The sequence below is a fragment of the Carcharhinus amblyrhynchos genome, chromosome 20 (genome assembly GCF_965287045.1).
Source record: "Carcharhinus amblyrhynchos chromosome 20, sCarAmb.v2.hapA, whole genome shotgun sequence".
Classification (NCBI taxonomy): domain Eukaryota; kingdom Metazoa; phylum Chordata; class Chondrichthyes; order Carcharhiniformes; family Carcharhinidae; genus Carcharhinus; species Carcharhinus amblyrhynchos.
Window position 1 is genome coordinate 2,713,884 of NC_137343.1, and position 21,001 is coordinate 2,734,884.

The window sequence follows — 21,001 nt, forward strand, 5'->3', positions numbered from 1 at the left end:
TTTTTCCATAAAATCATAGAATCCATTTAGAATCATAGAATCCCTACAGTGCAGAAGTAGCCCATTCGGCCCATCGAGCCTGCATCAACCACAAGCCCATACAGGCCCTGTCTCCATAACCCCATGCATTTACCCTGTTAATCTCACTGACACTCGGGGTCGATTTAGCATGGCCAATCCGCCTAACCCACACATCTTTGGAGTGTGCGAGGGAACCGGAGCACCCGGAGGAAACTCACGCGGGCACGGAGAGAAAGTGCAAACTCCACACAGACAGTGACCTGAGGCAGGAACTGAACCCGGGTCCCTGGCGCTGTGAGGCAACGGTGCTAACCTCTGTGCCACCCTGGTTTTATAGGCTGTTAAAGTCAACTGAAGATTGGTTAGGATTTACATTTCTGAAGCACCTTTTACAGCCCTGGGGTTTCCAGGAATGTTTTGCCACCAATGAAATACTTCTTATAACGTCAGGGGAAGTTGGCAGCCAATTTGTGCACAGCAGGATCCCACAAGTGGCAACGTGCTGAATGACCAGATTTGGGGTGCATCCGTTTCTCACATTTCTTTTGCCCCACCTCATTAATGCCTCGCCCCCACACTGGGGGTTCCAATGGAGGAGGGGACCAGCTTTATCATCATCACTCTGAACAAACACACTCTCCAATAATTAACCTCAAAAATATTACCAATGATTCAATGCTGAATTGATAAGCTCTCGAACTGATTCCTTCCTCGATCCCACCCTGCTGCTAAGGAACAGCTACGGTTTATATAACTCCCCATTTAGCCCATAAGCTCAACAACCACCTGCATTTAGATAGCCACTTTTACTAATGTACTTCACCAGAGTGTGATCAGACAATCCAATAACACAATATAATAAAGGAAGTTTGACATGTTGGCGACGGCTCTCACCAACTTTTACAGATAGAAAGCATTCTTTCTGGTTGTATCACAGCTTGATATGGGCTCCTGATCTGCCCAAGAAACTACAAATGGTTGTGAATGTAGCCCCAATCCATCACTCAAAGCAGCCTCCTAACCATTGATTCTGTCTACACTTCCCTCTATCTCGCAGAACAGCCAGCATAATTAAGGACCCCACACACCCTGGACATTGTCTCTTCCACCTTCTTCCGTTGGGAAAAAGATACAAAAGTCTGAGGTCAAGAACAGCTTCTTCCCTGCTGCTGTCAGACTTTTGAATGGACCTACCTTGTATTAAGTTGATCTTTCTCTACACCCTAGCTATGACTGTAACACTACATTCTGCACTCTCTCCTTTCCTTCTCTATGAATGGTATGCTTTGTCAGTATAGCGCACAGGAAACAATAATAAAAGCAAATTACTGCAGATGCTGGAATCTGAAACCAAAAGAAAAAAACGCTGGAAGATCTCAGCAGGTCTGGCAGCATCTGTAAGGAGGGGAAAGAGCTGACGTTTCGCGTCCAGATGACCCTTTGTCAAAGCTTTGATGAAATGTCAGCTCTTTTCTCTCCTTCCAAATGCTGCCAGACCTGCTGAGATCTTCCAGCATTTTCTCTCTTTTGGGTGCAAGAGACGTTACTTTTTCACTTTATGCTAATACATATGACAATAATAAATCAATACAATAACTGTTAACATAAGAACATAAGAAATAGGAGCAGGAGTAGGCCATCTAGCCCTTCGAGCCTGCCCCACCATTCAATAAGATCATGGCTGATCTGAAGTGGCTCAGTTCCACTTTCCCGCTTTCTCCCCATAACCCTTAATCCCCTTGCCTACCAAAAACCTATCAACCCGCATCTTAAATATATTTAGCGAGGCAGCCTCCACCACTTCAACAGGCAGAGAATTCCAGAGATTCACCACCCTTTGAGTGAAGGAGTTCCTCCTCAACTCTGTTCTAAACTGCTCCCCCCCCGCTTATTGTGAGGCTGTGCCCTCTAGTCCTGCTATCCTTTCTAAGCAGGAAGAATCTCTCTACCTCTACCCTATCTATCCCCTTCATTATCTTGTAAGTCTCTACAAGATCCCCCTCAGCCTTCTAAACTCTAATGAGAGCCAGTCTATTCAATCTCTCTTCATAGTCCAACCCCCTCAACTCCAGTATCAGCCTAGTAAACCTCCTCTGCACTCCCTCCAAGGCCAAAATATCCTTCTGCAAATGCGGTGACCAAAACTGCACACAGTACTCCAGCTGCGGCCTCACCAGTGCCCTGTACAGTTGCAACAAGGCCTCCCTGCTTTGATATTCTATCCCCCTCACTATAAAGGCCAACATTCCATTCGCCTTCTTGATCACCTGCTGCACCTGCAGACTGGGTTTTTGCGATTCGTGCACAAGGACCCCCAGGTCCCTCTGCATCATAGCATGCTGCAGCTTTTCGCCCTTTAAATAGTAATCTCTCCTACTATTATTTCTACCAAAGAGGATAATCTCACATTTGCTAACATTATCCTCCATCTGCCAGGTCCTCGCCCACTCGCTCAGCCTATCCAGATCCCTCTGCAGACTTTCCACACCCTCCGTGCAATTTGCTTTTCCACTCATCTTTGTGTCATCAGCAAATTTTGTTACCCTACACTCAGCCCCCTCCTCCAGATCATCTATATAAATGGTAAACAGTTGAGGCCCCAGCACCGGTCCCTGCGGCACTCCACTAGTCACCAACTGCCAACCAGAATAGCACCCATTGATTCCAACTCTCTGCTTCCTGTTAGACACCCAATCCCTTATCCACGCTAACACCTTACCCTCAACTCTGTGCACCCTAACCTTCTGAAGCAACCTTTCATGCGGCACCTTATCAAACGCCTTTTGAAAATCGAGAAACACCACATCCACCGGTTCCCCTCTGTCTACCGCACTAGTCACATCCTCATAGAAATCCAATAAATTCGTTAAACACAAATTCCCCTTGACGAATCCGTGCTGCGTCTACTTGATCAAACCATTCTTTTCTAGGTGCCTCGCTATTTCTTCTTTGATGACGGATTCTAGCATTTTTCGAACTACAGACGTTAAACTAACCAGCCTATAATTCCCTGCCTTCTGCCTGCTACCTTTTCTAAACAGCTGCGTAACATTAGCCGTTTTCCAATCTTCCGGCACTTCCCCAGAGTCCAGCGAATTTTGATAAATAATCACTAAGGCGTCCACTATCACCTCTGCCATTTCTTTCAGAACCCTGGGATGCATTCCATCCAGTCCTGGGGACTTGTCTACCTTTCATCCCATTAGTCTATCAAGCACTATCTCTCTAGTGACGGTAATCGCATTAAGGACCTCATCTCCTCCCATCCTTCTATCTTTAATACCCAGCAAACTATTCGCGTCCTCCTCTGTGAAGACCAACACTAAAAACTTACTTAAAGCCTCAGCCATTTCCTCGTTACCCACCGCTAAATCCCCCCTCTCGTCCTCCAAGGGTCCAACATTCACTCTAGCCAGTCTCTTCTTCTTTATATATTTGTAAAAACCTTTACTATCATTTTTTATATTTAGAGCAAGTTTAGCTTCAAACTCTATCTTTCCTTTCTTTATCGCTTTCTTAGTCATTCTTTGTTGTTTTTTAAATCTTTCCCAATCTAATTGCCCACTATTTTGAGCCGCTCTGAATACATCAGCTTTTAATTTAATAAACCGTTCTGCTCGCTCTGAGAGAGCTGTCCAATTTATCACATTCACGCTACTCCTTCTCCCATCGCCCTCCAAACCAAACACTGAGCCACATCAGGGGATATTAAGGCTGGTCACCAAATCCTGCGTCAAAGAGTCAGTGTTAATAAATGCCTGATAGGATGAGAGAGTGGGGAGCAGGGGAGGGAGGTTTCTGGAAGGAATTCCAGGGTATAGAGAACAAAGCAGTTGAAAGCACAGGCCTCTTACAGCCTCCGAGATCTCTCTATTCCCTCAATTCTGGCATATCCCTGATTTAGTGATTAAAATCAGGATTTTAATCACTCAATCAGGGATGTGCCAGAATTGAGGGAGAATAGAGATCTCTGAGCTTGCTGGGGGCTGTAGGAGGTGAGTGAGATAGGGAGGGGTAAGCCTACAGAACAATTTGAAGATAAGGACAGTTCTTTTTTTGTATTCACTTGTCCATCCCTAGTTGCCCGAGGGCAGTTGAGAGTCAACCACGTTGCTGTGGCTCTGGAGTCACATGTAGGCCAGACTGGGTAAGGACGGCAGATTTCCTTCCCTAAAGGACATTAGTGAAACAGATGGGTTTTTTCCGACAATCAATTCATGGTCATCAGCAGATTCTTAATTCCAGATATTTTTTATTGAATTCAAATTCCACCATCTGCCGTGGAGGGATTCGAACCCAGGTCCCCAGAACATTCGCTGAGTTTCTGGATTACTAGTCTAGCGATAATACCACTAGGCCATCGCCTTCCCGATTTGGAAGTTGAGATGTTGCTAGACTGAGAGCCAATGATATAAATTCTTCACATTAAAGGCGCTATATAAATACAGGTTGCTATTTCTATTTAGTGAGCACACATATCAGGGTGTGCATCACTTGTGAAGAGTGACTCATTAACTGTGGATATGGAGAAATAATTCAAGTTCAAGAGAGTTGTTCTTCCAGCCAGTTAGATATATCGTTTTAGGGCCAGTTAAAATCAGACAGAATTCCTCATCCCTACAACCTGAATACAGAGAAACTGCACCAAACAAATCCACATCTGTCACAGTGCCAGCTGTGGCTCAATGTTCCACACGCTGACCTGACTCAGAGGTTGTGGGTTCAAGTCCCACTCCAGAAATTGGAATATAAAATCAAGGGCTGTAGCACAGTGGTTGTCACTGCTGCCTCACAGCACCAGGAACCCAGGTTCGATTCCCGGCTTGGGGCACTGTCTGTGTGGAGTCTGCACATTCTCCCCGTGTCTGCGCGGGTTTCCTTCCGGTGCTCCGGTTTTGATTGAAAGGTGCGCTGGCTAGGTGCACTGACCTGAACAGGTGGTGGCTAGGGGAATTTCACAATAACTTCATTGCAATGTTAATGTACTTGTGACCAATAAATAAACTTCACTTTAGGTTGTCACTGCATTGGGGTACTGAGGGAGTGCCGCACTGTGCAAGAAGACACCATCTCATGGATGAATTGTTAAATTAAGACACTGCTTAACTGCTCAAGTGGACACTGGTGATCCCAGAAGAGCCCCGGGGGGTGTGGTGGGGGGGGGGGGGGGATTTCTCAAATTGTCATGCAGTTATAATGATAAAAGGCATCAATTGCTCATAAGGAATTGGGTCCACTCATTTCGACTGGATACACGTGAACATTTATATAAAGGTATAAAGTTTGAAGGCACCCATTGCAGAGCTGTGTGTGTTTATCTCTTAAAGGCATTTTACAACAGTCCTTTCTTTTTAAAAATACTTCCAAAGAAGTAAAACCTTTTACAATGCTTGCTCGTGTTCAGTTACTGTTATACAATCTTTGCCACCTCATTGTCTTCGGAATGGAAGATTTGCAAGTCTGTTGGTCTGGCATGAACATTGACACTATTATGATGTAAGTGTATAAAGAGAAGAAGTAGTGTGATTGATATTCCACTTCTTACACATATCCTGAAGTGTTTTTTACCAGTAAATTGAATAATAAATACAGGGGAGCTGTAATTCCTTCCCACCTGTGGCACTACCTGCGAGCCTGTTTGTGGGAGAGGATTCAGGGTTTCAACCTAATCTCCTGAGAGGCATTCTTAAATAGTTCTTCCAGCTTCATCAACATTGGTTCATCTTTTATAACTCTGCCATTTACTTTTTAGACTGACATTATTTCACGTATAAATGCATACTGTTTGCGTATATCGATCAACCTGTCACACATTTTAATAAAATCATCGATGGAAACTTTATCAGATTCACAATGTCATTCTCTTCATCACTGTTTTTATTAAGTTGATTTTAGCACAAGGCAGAGGACAGGAAAGAGATGGAGAATCTGGTGAACTGATGCAATGACAATAATCTCTCCCTCAGTATCAGTGAAACGAGGGAGATTGTCACTGACTTCAGGAAGCATAGTGGAGAACATGCCCCTGTCTACATCAATGGGGATGAAGTAGAAATGATTGAGAGCTTCAAGTTTCTAGTGTCTAGCTCACCAACAACCTGTCCTGGTTGGTAGAGGTGGCACAGTGGTCAGCACTGCTGTCTCACAGTGCCAGTGACCCGGGTTCGATTCCCAGCTTGGGTCACTATCTGTGTGGACTTTGCACATTCTCCCCGTGTCTGCGTGGGTTTCTTCTGGGTGCTCCAGTTTCCTCCCACAGGCTGAAAGACATGCTGGTTAGGTGCATTGACCCGAATAGATGCCGGAGTGTGGCAACTAGGGCATTTCACAGTAATTTTATTGTTAATATAAGTCTTACTTGTGATTAATAAATAAAAAAACTTTTGGTTCCCCCACATCGCTATTACAGTTAAGAAAGCCCCACCAATGCCTCTACTTTCTCAGAAGTCTAAGGAAATTTGGCATGTCCGCTACGACTCTCACCAACTTTTACAGATGCACCATAGAAAGCATTCTTTCTGGTTGTATCACAGCTTGGTCTGGGCTCCCGCTCTGCCCAAGACCACAAGAAACTACAAAAGGTCGTGAATGTAGCTCAATCCATCACACAAACCAGCCTCCCATCCACAGATGTTGTCGACACTTCCCGCTGCCTCAGCAAAGCAGCCAGCATAATTAAGGACTCCACGCACCCTGAACGTACTTGGGGGGATTTTACGACCTCGCTCAGGCAAGATCGTAAAGTCCCACCCAAAGCCAACAGAGAATTCCGTTCTGTGAGCTTCACCAATCCTGATTCCAGGGAGGGCAAGGTGATAAACTTCCAACTTCTCTTCCACCTTCTTCCGTTGGGAAAAAGTTACAAGTGTCTGAGGACCTATCAACCGACTCAAGAACAGCTTCTTCCCTGGGACATTTGCTCTTCCCAATTTACAGCCAATTTCTATTTGAGTGGCCCAGACACATTGACACAACCAAAGACAGTCAACCTATCCTGAGCACCCTTGACACCCATTGGTGCACTCTCCTCAGCTGCTGTTAGCATTTTCCTAAGGACTGATCACCAGAACAGACTCGATTGGTCACCAGTGTAAATTTGTTCAGGTGAAAGACTCTCATCTAAGTTAGCAGAGCAAACTCATCGATATGTTTTTCAGTAGCAGCACAGTCTGGGGAGGTGGTGGCACAGTGGTATTGTCACTGGATTAGTAATTCAAAGACCCGGAGTAATACTCTGGGATTCCGGGTTTGAATCCCACCATGGCAGATGTTGAAATTTGAATTCAATAAAAAAATCTGTCAATTAAATCATTAAATTGTCAAACCTCATCTGGATTCCTTACGTCCTTTATTTGCCATCCTAATCTATCTCTCTGCCTTACATGTGACTCCAATGTTTGGGCATTAACTCTTCAATGCCCAAATATGCCACTCAGTTCAAGGGCAATTAGGGATGGGCAGTAAATGCTGGCTCAGTCAGCGACGTCCACATTCCATGAATAGAAAAAGATGCTTTATCATCACAAACTTCCACAGATTTGATACCATGACATTGCTGAATTTCTGCATCAGCCAGTGGTGTATTCACAAGCTTCAGTTCTTTGTGTTAGACCTCGCTGCACGTTCATTGGGTCAGTCAACCTTTCACTCCTGCGCTGACAAATCCACTGCATCACAACACCATCATGTTCAGAATCTTCCAACCGATGTGAAGTCTTCCCATTATTCAATAATTTTTGTGAATCACTTGCAATATAAAATGTCAATAACTTGCTTTATCTGAACATACAAATGAGGAGTGGGAGTGGGCCATTTGGCCCCTCGAGCGCTCTCCACCAATCAGTAACCTCAATCCATGGGCATGAATTTTCCAGCCGTTCTCACTCCATCACTGAGGCAAACGAGGATGGACAGTTTGGCTCTCGGCTAAATCTCCATTCACTGCAGCGGGACTGGAAAATCCCATCGGCGTGAATGGCTGGAAAATTCCAGCCCATGTTTCTGCCGACTCTGATAACCATTCATCCCCTTGCTTATCGCCAATCTATCCAGCTCTGCCTTAAAGATGTTCAAAGACTCTGCCTCCATTGCCTTTTGAGGAAGAGAATTCCAAATACTCTGTGCTCTGAGAACAAAGGTTTTCCTCATCTCTGTATTAAATGAGCAAGCCATTATTTTTAAACAGTGACCCCTTTCTGTTAGCTTAAATGGTATATGGTGGTGATACGCACCCCATACCCCTCACTCAATTTCCTCACGGTCACGTTTCTGCAATAACTCTACTTTCTACAATGCTTGTGATTCCTTTTCCCATTGTTGGCCACAGAGGGGTCTGGTGGTCTTTTTGAGATCTTCACCAGAAAAAATTGCAAGGTAAACAGTGTAAACAATTAGATTTCCAGCACTAAAGGTCAACGAGGTTCAAAGAGAGTGTGGTTTTTGGATGCGCTCAGTGTTTGGATTTAGGGATAAAGGATACCTGACCTTTGGCAAACATTTGTGATGGAAATGTGCGTTCACTACTCATCACCCCACTGTGCACATCACTGTCATTTTCTGTATATTAAATAGTCTCACAACACCAAGCAAACACCTGGCGTTGCGAGACTTCTTACTGTGCCCACCCCAGTCCAACGCCGACGTCCCCACATCCTGACCTTATGTATATGTTTTTGACGGGATACTGGATGGTTGTTTGAAGATTGTGTACAGTCTGACTGGATTGGTACACAGTTCTTTGTACCTATAACAGTCTTTGCTCTCGCACCCTGCAATGACCTTCCTGCAAGCTGCCATACAAACTTAGACTATAAGATCTTGAGAGGCATGGATAGGGTGAATGGACTCAGTTTGTTTCCCAGGATTGGAGAATTCAGAACTACAGGATACAGGTTTAAGTGAAGATGGGAAAGAATTAATGGGAACCTGAGGAGCAACTATTTTACATAGAGGGTGATACATACGACAGTTGGGCAGAGAGATGGCAGATGGAGTTTAATCCAGTCAAATCTGAGGTAATGCATTTTGGAAGGTCTAATACAGAACGGAAATATACAGTCAATGGCAGAACCCTTAAGAGTATTGATAGGCAGAGGGATCTGGGTGTACAGGTACACAGTTCACTGAAAGTGGCAATGCAGGTGGAGAAGGTTAGTCAAGAAGGCATACGGCATGCTTGCCTTCATCGACCGGGGTATTGAGTTTAAAAATTGGCAAGTCATGTTGCAGCTTTATAGAATCTTAGGTCGCACTTGGAATATAGTGTTCAATTCTGGTTGCCACACTACCAGGAGGATGTGGAGGCTTTGGAGAGGGGACAGAAAAGATTTACCAGGATGTTGCCTGGTATTGAGGGCATTAGCTATGAGGAGAGGTTGGAGAAACTTGGTTTGTTCTCACTGGAGTGACTGAGGTTGAACATAAGAACATAAGAAATAGGAGCAGGAGTAGGCCATCTAGCCCTTCGAGCCTGCCCCGCCATTCAATAAGATCATGGCTGATCTGTCGTGGCTCAGTTCCACTTTCCCGCCCTCTCCCCATAACCCTTAATTCCCTCTCTTATCAAAAACCCATCAACCCGCGTCTTAAAAATATTTAGCGAGGCAGCCTCCACCACTTCAACGGGCAGAGAATTCCAGAGATTCACCACCCTTTGAGTGAAGAAGTTCCTCCTCAACTCCGTTCTAAACCGCCCCCCTTTATCTTGAGGCTGTGCCCCCTAGTCCTACTATCCTTTCTGAGCGGGAAGAGTCTCTCCACCTCTATCCTATCCATCCCATTCATCATCTTATACGTCTCAATGAGATCTCCCCTCATTCTTCTAAACTCTAACGAGTACAAGCCTAGTTTATTCAGCCTCTCCTCATAGCTCAACCCCCTCCTCACAGAGGGGGGGGCGGTTGAGGGGCAACCTGATAGAAATCTACAAGATTACAAGAGGCATGGACAGAGTGGATAGTCAGAAACTTTTTCCCAGGATGGAAGAGTCAATTACTGGGGGGGCACAGGTTTAAGGTGTGAGGGACAAGGTTTAAAGGAGATGTACAAGGCATGTTTTTTACACAGAGGGTGGTGGGTGCCTGGAATTCGTTGCCAGGGGAGGGAGTGGAAGTGGATACGATAGTGAGTTTTAAGGGGCGTCTTGACAAATACATGAATAGGATGGGAATAGAGGGATATGGTCCCCGGAAGGGTAGGGGGGTTTTAGTTCAGTCCAGCAGCGTGGTTGGTACAGGCTTGGAGGGCCGAAGGGCCTGTTCCTGCGCTGTAATTTTCCTTGTTCTTTGTGTGTGGAATGAGCTGCCAGAAGAAGTGGTTGAGGCAGGGACAACATTTCAAAGGCATTTGGACAGATACACGGAATAGGAAAGGTTTAGAGGGAAATGGGCCAAATGCAGGCAAATGGGGTTAGCTTAGATGGACTTTTTGGCCAGCATGGAGCAGTTTGGGTGAAGAGCCTGTCTCTGTGCTGTGGATTTTATGAGTGTGTGAATTGATGGAAAGCAGAGCAGTTCCTTGGTGTGTGCAGAATGCCACACCTCCCACATGTCTGGCTCAGTCTGAGTGTTCTAGCGACTGGGATTGTAGTTGAGATCTATAAACCTCAAACCCGTGAAGATCACTTTGTATTTACGTCCATCCTTGAGTAGATCTTAGAGTCGATACCTTCTGGGCTTGTCTAGCAGATCTTTCTGGGACCTTTCCATGGAAGTGAATGTGAACCCCAACTCACCAATTCTAACTAATTCTATACTGGAGAAATGGCAGTCTGTACCCTTTCCTCTGTATCTGCTGACGATGTGCTTTATGCATTCTCTAGGCTGCTGTCAACATGACATCAGCTACAATCAATGATTATGTAAGTTTAACCTGATACCGTATTGGTCTTTTATTTTTGGGGATCACTTCTCTCCTCTGTTAATCCTGACAGGTTCAGCCTGTGTTTATTATCAATGAATTTTTATGCTTGTTTGTCTGGTTCACGCACTCCGGTATCAGGATTGTGTTTACATTTTTCACAATATTCCTTTCACCTTCCTCCTTGTTTTAGTCAGTTTATGGTTGAGTAACTCTCAGAGCTGCCTGTTACAATCATAATCTTCTGTGGCCCAAATTTTGTGATGGCTCCTTGTCCAACTCTCCCTCAATCCAGCCCCCACCCTGGTTGTATTCATCCGGTGCTGGTCCCGGCAATATATTGTTCCACTCTCTGATGTGACAGGCGATACACTGCAATTTCACTGCGAGAGACTCATCAGCGTGCCAGCTCTTCACCTCTGTCCTGGCCTCTGTCTTCAAAGCCTTTCTGTGCAGTCACCGTGCCGTGATTTCAACTAAAGTCCTTTCACTGATGTCTTTTAGGGAAGGAAATCTGCCATCCTTACTTGGTCTGGCCTATTTGTAACTCCAGGGCTGCAGCAATGTGGTTGACTCACAACTGCCCTCGGGCAACTAGGGCTGGGCAATAACTGCTGATCCTGCCAGCGACACCCAAGTCCCACAAATGGATAAAAAAAAAATTTCTGATGATGCAACCCCTCACCAGAATGTCTTTGGTCATGTAACACAATGTAAGACTGCTCACCAAATATAGTGAGTATTTAATCTCACTGTTTGACCTCTGCTGAAAACGATAGTGATATAATCGCTAATCACTCATTAGGGATTGGATAAACACTTTGTTCATTTATTTAGAATCGGCACCTGTGAACATTTATATACAGATGAGAAGAGTGAAGATATCAGCGGCAGAGCTGTGTATGCTGTGTTCTGCTCACAGGCCAGAGTGAAACTGAGACTGGCTCACAAGACACATTTCCCTTCCAGTAATGTCATACTGCTATTTCCTGAAAACATATTACAACACTACCAGCATCTGAGCAAGTATTATCTGCTCATAACAACATCGCTGCTAGTGGGAGCTTGCTGTGCACCAAGTTTCTTTCATTACAACAGTGGCTACTCTTCAAAAGAATTTCATTGGCCGTAAAGCTCTTTGAGGCATTTTGAGCTGGCAAAAGGTGCTATATAAATGCAAGTTATTTTGTTTTTTTCTCATGCTTGTCCAAAGATAATCTGCCTTTTGACCCAAGTGGATGGGAATTTGTTGCAGAGAGAGATGGAATTGGCAAGTTTCATTTTAATATGAGGGTTAGCTCAATATATACAGGGGGTTTGCGTATGAGGGATTCTTCAAGACTAGCTAAAAATTCCGTAAGCCGAAATGAGGGAATGACAAGGTGCTCGGGGGGGGAAGTGCTGAGCACTCTTTGTAAACTTATGCACAATGACAAACAGAATGAGAGATGGGAATGGCAGAGCTGATGTATGAGGAGAGAGTGACCGGGTTAGGATTGTTAGGACGAATGAGGGGGGGACCAAATAGAGACTTACAAAACTCTAACAGGATTAGACAGAGTAGATGCAGGGCAGATGTTCCCGATGGTGGGGGAGTCTGAGGATTCAGGGGAGGCCATTTAGAACGGAGGTGAGGAGACATTTCTTCACCCAAAGAGTGGTGATCCTGTGGAATTGATTCCCACAGGAAGTAGATGATGTCAAAACATTAAATGTATTCAAGAGGCAGCTGGATATCGCACTTGGGGCGAATGGGATCAAAGGTTATGGGGAGAAAGCAGGATTAGGCTATTGAGTTGGATGATCAGCCATGATGGTGATGAATGGCGGAGCAGGCTGGGAGGGCTGATTGGCCTCCTCCTGCTCCTATGTTTCTACACAAGTCCCAGACTGCAAGGAATTCTTCCAGAATTATTAGTTAGAGCAATGAAGAGATTCCATTGCAGAGACTAACTCTGACCTTCTGTACTTGACCACTGATGCAGTGCTGTTGACTGGAGGGTGTTGCATTATTCAAACACATCTGCTGGCTGCCCATTTCTGTCCGAGACTGCCTACCTCTCAGACTCCCCATTACACAGCCTGCTCCAAAACCCTCCTGCTGACAGGGTACCAGGTGCCAGCCACACTGCCAAGGTGAGGGATCCATCTTGTGGTTTACCCTGTCTGGGTGGCAGTTTTTACCCACTCCCTATTGCTGCCATGACCCCCGCCCCCCCCCTAGAATCTAAAGGGATGGACACTCGCGTTCCCTGACCAAGTGTCACTTACACTTAGTAAAAGGAGCAGCATTGGTGAGTCCAGGGAAAGGGGCAGAAATGGCCCTCATTTCGATACTGAGCTACTTACAGGGGAGACTGATGTCTTAAACCTGACACTGTCTCAGTGAGTGAGTGTGTGTGTGCAGCAATGCAGAGGCATAAACCAGGGTGCCTCTCTCCCCAGTGTGGAGGATCCGCTTGTTAATAAAAGGCGAAGCGCTAGTAAATTAAACGGCAGCAACATTCACAATGGCCAACAGGCAATCTGAAGCTTTCTTTCCGTAAGCCCCCCTCTGCTTAAAACAGAAACGCCTCAATCCTTCCCAAAAAGCAGGGATACAAACATTCAGGAGCCGGAGGAGAGGGAGCTCCCAGTCAGAATCATGCAGCATTCTGCACTCACACACTTCCCTTAACCAAAATCATTAAACTGCACAGAAATCAGCAGGGGCTGAGATATAAAGAGCCTACCTCAGGAATGAACAGCTCCGGCTGAGAGTTAAGAGTCCAGTCAATGCGCCGAATTACAATCTGTCTGAGCTCTGTCTCCAGTTAGAAATGATTCATTGCCTGTCTGCCAGACAGCCATCACACAACCAGTGTGGACCGCAGCACTGGAAGATGGTGCTTTCCCCGGTGTTAGTTACTTAGTTCCCTGGCTCTCAATCCACAAGCTCACCACCTCTGCAATTTTCCTTCAAACCAGGGTGATTCCCTGTATCCCCTTCCCTGTATCCCAGTGGGTTAAACCAATCGGCTGTACATGCAGTCAGTGCCTCTCTCTCTCTCTCTCTCTCAGCGCCCAATGAAATACAACTACCAGATGTCGACTGGGGCTGTGTACAGAGAGGATTTACCTGCTCGCTATTCGCAAATGGAGAATTGCAAACGGATCCCACTTGGCCAGCGCCTCCTGGAAGCACAGCCTCCCCCAGGCAATCCTTGTAACCAGAAATCCCACAACATCCCCATCCCTCCCCCAGGCAGGACACCTCACTCTGTACCATCACTCTGATATTAACAGTCAAACACATTCCTTTTACCAAAAAAGCTAAAGATGGCACTGTCTGTCTGTCTGTCTATCTGTGTGTCTCTCTCTCTGTCTGTGTGTCTCTCTGTCTGTGTGTGTCTCTCTCTGTCTGTGTGTCTCTCTGTCTGTGTGTGTCTCTCTCTGTCTGCCTGTCTCTCTGTCTCTCTGTCTGTCTGTCTATCTGTCTGTCTGTGTGTGTCTCTCTGTCTGCCTGTCTCTCTGTCTCTCTGTCTGTTTGTTTGTCTCTGTCTGTCTCTCTCCGTCTGTCTGTCTCTCTGTCTGTCTGTCTGTTTGTCTGTCTCTGTCTGTTTCTCTCCATCTGTCTGTCTCTCTGTCTGTCTGTCTGTTTGTCTGTGTCTGTCTGTCTCTCTGTCTCTGTCTCTCCAGCACCTGCTGAACACAGACACCAACTATTTATTAACAAATCATTTTCAAAAAATAATAGTATTTCCTCATAGCCTGAGCATGTCCCGCGCTGCCTCCAAGTCTCAACCAAATAGCCCTGTGAAGTCCCTGTTCCTATAATCCCATCATACAGAAGAAGGCCATTTGGCCCACCACACCTGTGCTTGCCCTTTTGAAAGAGCTACTCAATTAGTCTCCCACACCCCGATAATATCCTCCCCTTTCCGGTATTTGCGTGGCTCCTTTTTGAAAGTTATGGGCTGGGATTTTATGGCCTCACTCACACAAGACTGGGAATTTCCACATGTCCATTGTCCGCCCCTCGCCCACTCCGATCCTGTGGCAGGCGGAACGGCAGAGCTCTGGAGATTGAATCTACTTCTGCTGCCCTTCCAACCAACACGTTCCAGATCACAATAACCTCAAATTCTAATTTCCCCTCTTTCAAAGGGCAAGCACAGGTGTGGTGGGCCAAATGGCCTTCTTCTGCATGATGGGATTATAGGAACAGGGACTTCACTTCAGGGCTATTTGGTTGAGACTTGGAGACATGCTCAGGCTATGAGGAAATACTATTATTTTTTGGAAATGATTTATTAATAAATAGTTGGTGTCTGTGTTTAGCAGGAATGTGCCCTCCAGGTGATCTTTAATCTGCCTTACAGTTCCTCCAACCACTGGAAACACTTTCTCCTTATTTATCCTATTAAATCTCCACACCTCTGCTCTAAAGAAAACATTCCCAGCTCCTGCAGTGTCTCCACAGAATTTCCTTATTCTTGGTATGGATGGAGCCCCGGAGTGAGAACTGACCCCACAACTACCTGAATTGGAAATGAATGGACAATAATCAGGGTCAAGGGTCAAGGCTGACAAAATATTGTAAATTGAGATGCAAATTTATCAATGGTTATTGCAACTTGCAATAAGTATATCAATATCTTACACGTCTACAAAATCTTAATTCCAATTAATGTTTTTGTACACCTGAGTATTAAGGTTTGTTTTATTCCTACATGTCCATTTCTATTGGGAACTATCTATGTAAACATGTCACACGGTAATGACACACTCCCACCAGTGGTGGTGCTGTAGTACTGGAGCTCCCAAATCCCAACTCCTCAGTCTGCAAATCGCTCTACGATCGGAATGTTCCCATCTCGCCTACCACGGGAATTATAGTGGGCGGGGCAGGGTGGACTGGAATGAAATGGAATCCAGGGAGAGCTGACAAATTGGATAAGACCAGAAAACATAGGAGCAGAATTAGGCCACTCGGCCCATCGAGTCTGCTCCGCCATTCAATCATGGCTGATATTTTTCTCATCCCCGTTCTCCTGCCATTTCCCCATAACCCCTGATCCCTTTATTGATCAAGAACCTATCTATCTCTGTCTTAAAGACACTCAGTGACTTGGCCTCCACAGCCTTCTGCGGCAAAGAGTTCCACAGATTCCCCACTCTCTGGCTGAAGAAATTCCTCCTCATCTCTGTTTTAAAGGATCGTCCCTCTAGCCTGAGGTTGTGCCCTCTGGTTCTAGTTTTTCCTACTGGTGGAAAATTGGCTTGACGGTAGGAAGTAGAGGGTAACGATGGAAGGATGCTTGTCGGACTGGAGGCCTGTGAATACTGGTGTGCCTCAGGGGTCAGTGCTGGACCCATTGCTGTTTATTATCTATAAGAATGATTTGGATGAAAATGTACAAGGCATGATCAGTAAGTTTTCAGATGACACTGAAATAGATGATAGTATAGACAGTGAGGAAGGTTATCAAAAACTGCAGCAGGATCAGCTGGGGAAGTGGGCCAAGAAATGGCAAATAGAGTTCAATACAGATCAGTCTGAGCTGTTGCATTTTGGAAGGTCAAATCACAGCAGGACTTTCACAGTGAATGGGGCACATTGGATTTCTCTGGAGCGTAGGAGACTGAGGGGTATAAAGACTGGAGTAAATCTGGCTGGCTTTTTCAGTGGCAGTTTCAAACTTAATCTCCCATTTATCATTGCAGAGTGCCTTAACGTGAATCATGGTGTAAATCAGGGCCCTATACCCACTGGAGAGACCGGCAGCAGAGTTCTGAATGGGCCATTGAGCGTGTGCTGATCTGTCAGTGCCGAGATCGGCGCAGTAACCCCACGCTGCTAACCTCTCGACTGCCGGACAGCTCAGCAACCCATCGCTGGCTGTGTGACCCCTCCCCATGGCCCAATTGCTGGGCCCCCCAACATACACGGGCCAGCTTCAACCCCTCTGCTCCCTGAAGCCCTGATCTCCCGATCACTCCACCTGCTGCCCCGACCACCTCCCCCCCCCTTCACCCCCTCCTGGCAGGCTGCCCGCCACCCCCCGATCCCCCCGATGAACAGTGTCCCCTGGGCATTGCCACTTTGCCCCTTGGGTGGTGTCAGGAGGACAGGGTGGCACTTCCAGGCTGACAATGCCTCTGAACCTCTCGGGGGGGGGGGGGGGGGGGGGGGGGGTGGTCTCAATGGCCCCCCTTCACTCCAGTGGGGTCAGGATGCAGCTGCCCGCAAGTGGGGAACTATAGTAAACCCCGCTGGCATGAACCTCTCCTGGCCGGGGAAGTGGGGGTGGTGCGGATGTGGGGGTGGTGTGGGGGGTTCCAGCCATCCCGGAGGCTCCAGTCCGAGCCCGCTAGTTCGATGTAAAATTGTATTTAAAGAAATATTTGAATAATTTGTGCAGCTCCATGTCGATTTCTGACGGCGCTGGAAATCCGGCGCTCGGAGATTCGCGGAGGTCATTGCGCCCAGCGGGGAATCTGCTAAACGGCCTCTGCTGGAGTCTCCCGGCCCACTGGGGTAATCGCTCCCCATGTGGGGTGAATGGAGGGCGCTCTGGGAAAGGTGACTTTGGACCTCCCCTGCTGGGGACTTCCTCCTGCCCAGCCCTGCTCTGCTGTTGATGCAGATCGATCGCTGCGATTATTGGTAACGTTATCATTGTGTCCTGTGACGATCAGGAGAGGAGAAGCTGAATTCCAAACACCGGGATCTATCTTTGTCGAGATGTTGCTGCGTACTATGAGGAGAGGCTGAGGGATTTGGGGTTGTTTTCGCTGGAAAGAAGGAGGCTAAGAGGGGATCTTATTGAAACATATAAGATGATTAGAGGTTTAGATAGGGTGGATAGTAATAGCCTTTTTCCTCGGATGGAGAAATCTAGCACGAGGGGGCATAGCTTTAAATTAAGGGGTGGTAGTTATAGGACGGATGTCAGGGGTAGGTTCTTTACCCAGAGGGTGGTGAGGGATTGGAATGCCCTGCCTGCTGCAGTTGTAAATGCGCCTAGTTTGGGGGTGTTTAAGAGATCCGTGGATAGGTTTATGGACGAGAAGGGATTGGTTTAGGTTAGTGGGTCATTGTTTTGTAACTGGTCGGCGCAACATCATGGGCCAAAGGGCCTGTTCTGCGCTGTAATGTTCTATGTTCTATGTTCTATGTTCTACTGTCCAATTCTGTTTCATACAAAGACTCAGTCTAAACATCCTGGCAATGAGTCTGTGACTGGCAGGAATGAAATAAATTCTGAAGCAAAGCCAAGGTTAAGGAGTTGGAATAATTACTTTTCTGGGTGGCTGGTGTGATTTATAACTGTGTTCCTCCGTTTTAACTACCCGGCAGATTAATAGGAGCGTTGAATTGAATTGGTGACTTGACGTTGCATATGAAGACTTGTGAATAGTTTAATATTGGCAAATTGGATAACCAATCAGTAAAAAACAAATGAGTGTGCAGGGAGTGAAGGGGGAGAGTGGGATTAGACTGGGTGGGATATTAAAGGGTGCGGGGAGTGAAGGGGGAGAGTGGGATTAGACTGGGTGGGATATTAAAGGGTGCAGGGAGTGAGGGGGAGAGTGGAATTAGACTGGGTGGGATATTAAAGGGTGCGGGGAGTGAAGGGGGAGAGTGGGATTAGACTGGGAGGGATATTAAAGGGTGCGGGGAGTGAGGGGGAGAGTGGGATTAGACTGGGTGGGATATTAAAGGGTGCGGGGAGTGAGGGGGAAGAGTGGGATTAGACTGGGTGGGATATTAAAGGGTGCGGGGAGTGAGGGGGAGAGTGGGATTAGACTGGGTGGGATATTAAAGGGTGCGGGGAGTGAAGGGGGAGAGTGGGATTAGACTGGGTGGGATATTAAAGGGTGCGGGGAGTGAGGGGGAGAGTGGGATTAGACTGGGTGGGATATTAAAGGGTGCGGGGAGTGAGGGGGAGAGTGGGATTAGACTGGGTGGGATATTAAAGGGTGCGGGGAGTGAGGGGGAGAGTGGGATTAGACTGGGTGGGATATTAAAGGGTGCGGGGAGTGAGGGGGAGAGTGGGATTAGACTGGGTGGGATATTAAAGGGTGCGGGGAGTGAGGGGGGAGAGTGGGATTAGACTGGGTGGGATATTAAAGGGCGCGGGGAGTGAGGGGGGAGAGTGGGATTAGACTGGGTGGGATATTAAAGGGTGCGGGGAGTGAGGGGGAGAGTGGGATTAGACTGGGTGGGATATTAAAGGGTGCGGGGAGTGAGGGGGGAGAGTGGGATTAGACTGGGTGGGATATTAAAGGGTGCGGGGAGTGAGGGGGAGAGTGGGATTAGACTGGGTGGGATATTAAAGGGTGCGGGGAGTGAGGGGGAGAGTGGGATTAGACTGGGTGGGATATTAAAGGGTGCGGGGAGTGAGGGGGAGAGTGGGATTAGACTGGGTGGGATATTAAAGGGTGTAGGGAGTGAGGGGGGAGAGTGGGATTAGACTGGGTGGGATATTAAAGGGTGCGGGGAGTGAGGGGGAGAGTGGGATTAGACTGGGTGGGATATTAAAGGGTGTAGGGAGTGAGGGGGGAGAGTGGGATTAGACTGGGTGGGATATTAAAGGGTGCAGGGAGTGAGGGGGGAGAGTGGGATTAGACTGGGTGCGATATTAAAGGGTGCGGGGAGTGAGGGGGACATTGGGATTAGACTGGGTGGGATATTAAAGGGTGCGGGGAGTGAGGGGGAGAGTGGGATTAGACTGGGTGGGATATTAAAGGGTGCGGGGAGTGAAGGACTGATGGACTGAATGGTTTATGTTGGGCTGGAATTCTATGATCGCTGAAAGTAAGCGTACAGGTACAATAGACAGTAAAGAAGGCACATTGTATGTGGGCCTCCATAGCGAGAGTACAGGGCGTTGGTGAGGCCACACCTGGAGTATTGTGGGCAGTTTTGGTCTGTTCATCTGAGGAAGGGTGTTCTTGCTGCGGGAATCCAGAGAAGTTTATCAGGCTGATTCCTGGGATTGCAGGTCTGTCATATGAGGAGAGATTAAATCAGTCAGGATTATATTCGCTGGAGTTTAGAAGAGTGAGAGGGAATTGCATAGGAATTTATAAAACTTTAACAGGGTTAGACCAGCGTAGGTTCAGAAAGAATGTTCCCAATGGTGGGGGAGTCCAGAACTAAGGGTTATAGTTTCCGGATTTTAGAGTTGAGATGAGTCTGATTTCAAAATGAAATTAAATATCGCTCTTGGGCTGAAGGGATATGGGGGGAGGAGGGGGGGTGGGGGGGGTGGGGGGATCAGGATATTGAATTCAATGATCAGCCATGATCAAAATGAATGGCAGAGCAGGCTGGAAGGCCTGGTTTCTATCAATGTGTATCACACACCTTCCCTATGTGAAATCTATATACACACACCCAATATCTGATATTCAAACTGTGACAGAGTGAACGGGGACTGGGTTTTCTGACGGTGGGGTGGAGGGGGCGGGGGTGTGGGGGGGTAACCAAAGAGACACAGATTAAAGAGAATCAGTTAAAGGACTGGAAGGGGGGGGATTGGGGAAAATGTTGTTTTTGCAGCGAGCTGTTGTGATCTGGGAAGTACAGTGTGGAGGGCTGGTGATCAGATTAAACCGGAATTTCCATCGGAGAATTGGATTAATGTCCAAAGGGGGGAAATTAGCGGGAGATGGGAAAGGAGTGGAGGGAATGGAACTAAATGGATAGATTATTGAAAGAGCTGCCACAAGCAATGACGGGCTGAATGGTCTCCCTCTGCTCTGTAAGACTTTGAGATTCCAAGTCAGTGCAATATTTGCATATTGTCTAAATTGCTCCTATTACAGGTTTAAAAGAGGATTCTGGTTTTTTGCTGGAAATGCTAATTTATTTTAAGCGTAGCTATTAATAGAAGCTCAGATACCCTGACAGCCCAGAATCTTCATATTCTGTAGGATGAGATTCTCATGACGATGCAATGCGTCAGTCCTGGACACTGCCTGGGAACAAGTGCGTATCACATACCCCATTCCGACAGGTAACAGGTGCTGAATATACCACTAAAGTATCCTCATAAATATTCATAAATATCCTACATTATTCATTCCTCTCCGAGAAATTCCTGACCATTGAGTCATTATCTCAGCAATCCTG

At 46.7% G+C, this 21,001-nt stretch overlaps 1 protein-coding gene across 2 annotated transcripts in view; it reads right to left on the minus strand.

The window, feature by feature from the left end:
* Positions 1-13,673, minus strand: part of rimbp2b (RIMS binding protein 2b) — a 269,586-nt gene extending 255,913 nt beyond the window's left edge. For both annotated transcript variants that reach the window (XM_080207973.1, XM_080207968.1), the window contains exon 1: positions 13,611-13,673. The gene's annotated coding sequence lies outside the window, so the exon portion shown is untranslated. The remainder of the gene's footprint in view (positions 1-13,610) is intronic.
* Positions 13,674-21,001: the final 7,328 nt, after the last annotated feature.